The sequence below is a fragment of the Tupaia chinensis genome, unplaced genomic scaffold (genome assembly GCF_000334495.1).
Source record: "Tupaia chinensis unplaced genomic scaffold, TupChi_1.0 Scaffold000041_1, whole genome shotgun sequence".
In the NCBI taxonomy this organism is placed as follows: Eukaryota; Metazoa; Chordata; class Mammalia; order Scandentia; family Tupaiidae; genus Tupaia; species Tupaia belangeri.
Window position 1 is genome coordinate 1,023,727 of NW_006159496.1, and position 5,259 is coordinate 1,028,985.

At 52.6% G+C, this 5,259-nt stretch overlaps 1 pseudogene; it reads right to left on the bottom strand.

Moving 5' to 3' along the window:
• LOC102483289 (bromodomain-containing protein 7 pseudogene) overlaps positions 1 to 1,103 on the bottom strand; it is a 4,189-nt pseudogene extending 3,086 nt beyond the window's left edge.
• Positions 1,104 to 5,259: the final 4,156 nt, after the last annotated feature.

Consider the following 5,259-nt stretch of genomic DNA (forward strand, 5'->3'; position numbering starts at 1 on the left):
GCCATTTTCTCCTCTACATCTGAGATTCTATTTTCTGAATGATCTAGTCTGCTTTTAATACTTTCCAGGGAGATTTTTACTTCTTGTATTGTAGACTTCATCTCTAGCAGTTCCGTTTGAGTCTTTTGTAAAGTGTGTAATTCCTCTTTTAGATCTTGCAGGAATTTCCTCATCTCTTAGAAATCGTCAACTTCTTTCTCCTTTCTCTTTAGCAGTTCATTATCTCTCTTCTCTTCCATCTCTGTTAGCTTCGACATTATGAATGATCTGAATTCCTTATCAGACATTTCCATGATTTTCACTGAACAACTTGTGAATGAAGAGTTACTCTTTTCCCTAGGAGGAGAGGTATTTTCTTGTTTTCCCATCTTTCTCGTGATCCGGCGGTGATTTCTTGTCATCTGATGACTGTTGTGTTTCTTTCAAATTTTTGAGGTTCAGCCTTAATGTTCAGGAGCAAGCAGACAGAGGTGATCCAGAATCTCTTTGCTGTTCTATTGTGCTTGCTGGTGCAGCAGACTCAGTAGATAGTGGGGAATATTTTAACCCTATTAGTATTTGAATGTTTAGCTACAGTGCTCTTAGAAATGTTGCTAGCTCGTTTGTTGGAGGCTGAATTATTAGTAGAAAATCTTCATTCCCTTAAAAATCTAGTTCACAGTAGCCATGTGGAACCTTGTCCTGAAGGCCTGTGGCTTCTTCTGGTCAACGCTTCTTGAAGGGGTGTCGGTCTGCTTCTTGTTTGGCTGAAGAGCTTGGGGGAGGCTTCTTGGGAGGCAAATCTGATCTCACGGGGGCATGACGCCAGAGATCTTTCTCGGCTTCCTTCTCTGCACGGTCTCGATCTCTCTTTTTAATCCTCCTTTACTCTTCTCTGCTTTCTCTCCCTCTCTTCCCCAGGAACCTGTTTCTCTCCTTTCTTCCCCTCTTTCCACTTTCTGTCCCTGTTTGTCATGATCGTTTTTGTCCTCAAAGAGGCTGGAGCCGTGGCCCGAGCTGCCCGTGCAGAGCTTGGTGACTTCGTTCCCTCCCACTTTAAGGACCAGCTTCAGGGGGTTCTCTACATGTTCCTCGCAGACGTGTTTCTTGTGCTTCTTGCCCATGTCCCACCGGGCCCGGAGTCTGCCTCCCGTGCCAGGCCCAGGCTGTGCGGCGCTGCGTCTCGTCTGGGCCAGGCAAGCGGAGGGCAGGAGTGGAGTCCACGAGACGGGGGACCCAGTGTGAGCAGGTCCGGGATTCAAACCACAGTCAACTACGTGGTGGCCCAACAACATAACCACTATGCTATCTGCTGGTCTCTAGAATACACTTTGTATGAAATCCGGAGACATTGCCAAGATAACCTCAGCCAAACAAGGTGGGTCAGAACATGAGGACCACCTGCTCAAAAGGGCAACAATTCTTGGAGAGATGTCATATAAGAAAAAATGGATGCTTTCGAAGTGTAAAGCAGGAGCCCCAAATCTGAGCAGGCACACGTGTGGCATTTTCTGATCCCAGAGCAGTCACCGGGGTCCGGCAGAGAGAAGCGTGACTTAGGTGGGACAGGGTGCACTGATGGCGGCCGGTGAGTTACCTGGGCGGCTAGGGAGTTATCTGGGCTGCTAGGGAGCACAGGCTCTGCACACACACACGGTCAGGGTGAACCACACATGGGACCAGTAGTTGGCGTAACAGCTATGTCGCTGGACTCCCACGTAGTCAACCGCAGTTCACATCCCGGATCCGGTGGCTTAAAACTCACGCTGGGTGTGTGTGCGTGCATGCCCAAGATCCCAAGAGGAGAATGGAGGAGAAGGGATTGCGGCGTGGCCATCCCCCCTGGGGGGTGATTTCTCACTTTCTGTCTCTCTGTCTGTCTGTCTGATGAGCGCACATGCCCTACAGCAAAACCCCCCCCCCCAAAAAAAGAAGAATGAAGCATACATAAATCACAGGTCAGTGCAGACTCTCTGCCTCCAGGACAGGGCTCTTCTCTATTGGGTCATCAGGAAAACCATGACACGCTTTCCTATGTTTTACTACACAAAAACGCGTCGTGACTTTCCAGACAACCCAGCACATACACTGGCTGAAGATTCCACGTTTATCTTACAGAGGGACAGGACTGGCAGGTGTACTTAAGGCTTAGTGCCCCGAACCTGGTGATGTTGACATGGGAGGGACGCACATGGTTCCAGAAAGACCCCAGCCCTGGGTGAGGGCCATGAGTAAAAGTGCTGGTGACAAGATGCGTAGGAGCCCCAGCTGTGGCCTGCGGCTAGGTCTCAGAAACACAGGGGCAGAGGGAGGAAGCGTTCAGTGTACACAGCATGCCCATAAGGAAATCTGTTACTAACCACAAAAATGGCTTCCTACACTCAGAAACTGGAAGCAGCGAGTTTTAGGAAAGACAAACTGGAGGTGCACGTCTTAGCAAAGCACTGGCTGCTGTGAGCTCAAGCACTACCTGGAGTTGGAGGGGCCAGCCAGGAGGGGAGGCAGGGCACCGCCAGGGTACAGCTTAGAGATGAGCCTGTGTGGGAGGGGCGAGGAGGTCCCGTGCCTGCAACACGGGGCTGCGTGGCAGGAGGGGCGAAGCTGCCCTGGCCCTAGGACACACAGGCACGCCCAGGCCGGATGAGGAGGGTGTCAGAAGTGCCAGGTACCGGCACGTGGCTAGGGTGTGGAGCCATAGCACGGCCTCGACTGGCCCTGCTAGCTGTTTCCACGTGGACCCAGAGGGGTGGGGCAGCAGAGGTGCCAGGCCCTAGAGGACAGTGGTGAAGAGGGTCCTAAGCTGCCCCTAGGTGACTCCTGGAGGCTGCAACCAGTCTTGACCCACAGCAAGGAAGCTGAGGAATGAATAATCCTCTTCCTCCTTCTCCCTCGATCCAGTCTCCTGCCTGGGCCATTGGTGGGACCCAGGGCCAGGCAGGATGCTGTGTGAGGCTGGGGCTGGGGCTGGGTGGCAGGAAGCTACCACACACCCCAGGAGCTGGGAGACCTGCGACCCGGACTCCTCACAGACGCCCTGCCTTGCCATGCTCCTCAGGTCACTAACCTTGATCGGTGGTCTCTCCCAGACTGCGGGGTGGGTCAGGCAGCTGTCTGTGAGGTTGCTCCCAGGGTCCAGGTAGGAAGGCCTGGCGCTTCCATCGTGGGGACACTCTATGACCAGCCGCTGCAGGACGACTTCACGGGAAGGCCAGTCTAGCAGCCTTACTTTTCACGTGACAGAATTAGAGAGGGAGCAGCTCGGGCTTGCGACCCAGGGACCCAGCTTCCTGCGGACAGAATTCCAGAGGGAGCAGCCCGGGCTTGCGACCCAGGGACCCAGCTTCCTGCCTCATGGTCCGAGGAGACTGTCCTTCTGGGGGTACCTGCCACGTCCCAAGAGGGCAGAGGGCAGGCCCAGTCCGGGAGCTCATCTGGAAGAAGCTCCCAGCTGTGTCCATCTACAGTTCAGCCCTAGAGTCCCGCGGCCACCTAGCGGCCACCCGCCAATTGCTGCCTTGAACGAACTGGGAGCGTCGTTAGGGAGTTAGCCCCGGGGAGCGGACATGGGCACAGGGAGCATCTGTGGTCTATGACAGCGCTCATCAGAGAGCCGTCCACACCTGACCTTACAGCGCGATGGGGACCAGCCTCTGTTGGACAGAACCAATGTCTCAGGGCAATGCTGCCTGCAGAGGGCTCGGGACAGTCCACTTCCCAAAGGAGTAGGTGACACGCCCAGTAAAGACTTGCTTGGAGAGCTAGAGTTTTGTCTGTGGGCCGGCCTCATGGTGCAGTGGCTCTACCTACACGGCCGGCAGGAGTGCAGGTCCCACCTTGGCAGCTCCTCAGCAGGACCTGTCGGGAAGGTGCTTTCTGTCCCCCCACTCTCTGTGTGCACACATACTCCCTATCATTAATATTTATTGGGATACAATATTTTTTCAAAAATACGCTAGTGGGAGCCGCCAGGTGGCATTATGTTTAAGGGCACAGGACTCTCACATGACCAACGGCAGTTCGAGTCCTGGACCTACCTGGTGGCTTGCTTTCTCACTTTCTCTCTCTCTCTCTCTCCTCTCTCTCATTCTGTCCCTCTCTAGTCAAATTAAAATAAATAAAGTTTAAAAATATTTGCTAGAGGGTGTATGCACTCACAGGAGACAGAGAGAGGGAGAGGGGGACAGCACCCTCCTGCCCGTGGTGGACAGTCCCACGGTGATCTCTTCTCCAGTCTCCTTCTGGGATTCTGGGCACACACGTGTGTCTACTGTGTTTTTCAAACAGCTGAGTCAGTTTGGTTTTTTGTTTTTGTTTTGTTTTTTTGAGAGGTTTTCACTGTAGGGCGTGTGCGCTCGCCAGACAGAGAGAGACATAGAGACAGAAAGCGAGAAATCACACCCCAGGGGGGATGGTCACGCCGCAATTCCTTCTCCTCCATTCTCCTCTCGGGATCTTGGGCACGCACGCACACACACCCGGCGTGAGTTCTAAGCCACCGGGTCCAGGATGTGAACCGTGGTCAACTACATGGGAATCCAGCGACATAGCCATTACGCTAACTGCTGGTTTTCTTTTTTTTTTTTAATAATTATTTATTTAATTTTATTTATTCATTTATTTTAATTTGACCACACACACACAAAGTGAGGGAGAGAGAAAGTGAGGGAGAGAGAAAGTGAGAACCAAGCCACCAGGTCCAGGAGTCGAACCATGGTCAGCCATGTGGGAGTGTCCAGCGCCTTAACCACCATGCCGCCTGCTGGTCCCCAGTCTGAGTTTTGAACCCCTGTCAGCCAGGTGGGACCTGACCGCCCCAACCATCATGCCACCTGGCTGGTCCCCCAAAAAATCATTTAAAGAAACTAAAAAAAAAAAGACTTAGACCTTCGATTTTTATACCCAATGCCTGTGATGCGATTTAAGGCCTACTGGTTTAAAACATATAAAATGCTTGTTTAAGAGTAATTTTTTTGTTACTTTTTGCTATAGGACAGACACACTCACCAGACAGAGACAGAGAAAATGAGAAATCACCCCCGAGCTGGGCAGCTGTCCCCTGCAGTCCTTTCTCCTCCATTCTCCTCTCGGGGTTTGGGTACCATGCAGGCCTGCTGAGATTGCAAGCCACCAGGTCCAGGACTTAACCCTGTAGTCACCGCACCATGGGCTGGCTCAGGAGCAACTTTCAAAAATAGTAAGTTAACACTTCGGGTGTGGTTCGAAAACAGGGACGTGTCCTCGTGTGCCACTTGTTCTCAGCTTCTTCCTGAGCAGCCCACC